This window comes from Mustela nivalis (genome assembly GCF_964662115.1).
Source record: "Mustela nivalis genome assembly, chromosome: 8".
NCBI lineage: Eukaryota > Metazoa > Chordata > Mammalia > Carnivora > Mustelidae > Mustela > Mustela nivalis.
The window spans coordinates 29,953,309-29,955,393 of NC_139027.1; positions in this window are offsets into that span (position 1 = coordinate 29,953,309).

The following is a 2,085-nucleotide window of genomic DNA, read 5'->3' on the forward strand; positions in this document are numbered from 1 at the left end:
TCCCTTTGGAGCTGCTGCCAAAACCCGGAGAGTGGATTTAGCGCACTGGAGACTCCCGGGTCTGCGGGCTGAGCGAGTGGGCACGCAAACAGCCGACGCTGCAGGTTTTTCCAGTCCAGAGGGAGGTGTTTCCTCTCCCGCGGGGTCCCTAAAGAGACTTGCCTGAAGCTAGGGCAGGCGGGTGGCGGCTGTTCCCGATGCGCGACGAGGCGCAAGTGGCGCAGCTGTCGGCCCGGGAGCCTAAAATTCCGCCCTTGGAGGCACCTGCGCCCGCCGGTCATTCCGGCCACCGCCGCAGCACGCCCCGCCCCTCCGCCCGGAGGCCCAGCTTGGACCCAGTTAATTAATTTTCTTAATCCGTCTCCGTCTCTTCCTTCTCGAGTAGTCGGCCTGGGTTAATGAGTAGGCGACAGGAAAGGGCGGCGTTTTCCGGCTGCGAGGTCCCAGCCCGCACGGTCGGCCTGGGTAGGTGGTTGGAACCCGGCGCGGGAGGGGGGTGGGGCAGGGGGTGTGCAGTCCGGCGCTCTGGGCCTCGGTGGGGCCCAGGAACTCTCGGGTTGGACGGAAATCCTGGCACAAAGCAGATACCCTGCAGAGGACCTTGACTTTGCCGAGCGCCCTGGGCTTCAGGTCCTCACCGCAAAGCCCCCGGGTCTGAAACCTTAGAGGATGCACAACAAGCCGGCGTTGTAAGCCAGGGCTGGGGCGGACGTTAAGGTGAAGTGAAAAGGAAAAAGGAAACGCACCCAACAGCTCTGGAGAGCAAAAGACTTGGGTGGAGTGGTAAAACCCTCAAAGAAAATAATAGTTGGCAGGCAGGTCAAATGGCCGTCAGGCTGGAAGTCAAGTACAAAACTCAGCCGAAGAGACCTTAGAAATCTGACCAGCAAAACAGTCCGGGAAGATAAAGAGACCCGGCGTTGTTTCTTTTCTTCAAATGACAACTGCTCCAAAGTTTCCTTTGGCAGATACCTGGATTTTACTCCAGATTCCTCAGAGTTTTACTTGAGGTTCATATTTCAAAATATATGTTCCATTTGGCACGAACGTATATATTTTATGTATGGATTTATTGAAAAATATTAAATGTTACTGGCCTACTTAGATAAAGGGATTTTTATAAATATTTATGCATAGCTTTCATTGCATGTGGTATTTTTATAAGTACAAATAATATCTGTATATATTTATTAAATACCACATGAAAAATTCCTTTTGCTCACACAAAGACATTCTTTACACATATGTCTTACGTGTAAATTTTTTTTCATTTGCTCTATAGTTAGCCGCTGTTAAAAACACTTTTTTTTTTTTTTTCCACATTAAGTAAATTGCTTCTTTTACAGCTTGTGCAAATATAGAGTGGCAGCTTGCTTGGGGTAGCTATTTTATTCCCAAACCCCATTTTCACTTTTCTACACCATTCCTCATCTTCTAGAAACTTTCCATCTCTGTGCTTTGTAAGACTTCTCTTCTGGGCTCAAGACAGTTTGTCCAGAACCTGTCCCTTCTAGGCCTGGTGGTACCGGTTTGCTGAATCCTGGTCTTGTTGCTACACATTATCGATTCGTACTGATCTTCGTGATACTGATCAACCTCAGTGACCGGGAGCGCCCTCCTAGAGACCGTGCATTATCCTTCCAAATGAGTACATTTTAGGCTTTTAGGCTTGGTGGATTTTTATTTCATTTATGGGGAGAGAAAAGGGTTGCATGAGGAACTGTTAAGGGGTTCTGGGATTCTGCTCTGAATTATGGAGAAGTTTAGCCTTGAACACTTGGGGGTAACTTTAGAAGCCTAAGTGAGACTAAAAAAGTGGACATAGAAAAGATGTTCTAATCAGGCTCAATTAGCACATTCACATTGGTAGGGCAAGCATCTGGCAGATTCCACAGTGGGTCTATTAGTCCCAACTGTGGGACAAGAGCCAAGAAGTGTCAGCGGTTCCCTTGCTGTCCAGAAACCTGCAGTCTACTTACAGGGCAGAGCAACATGCCAGTGTCTGCAAGCAAGTGCTGGCTAGAAGTATTCTAGCTTTTTGCCACCCAGTGTGGGCAAGGGGCTATGAGACCCAGCAGCACCAAG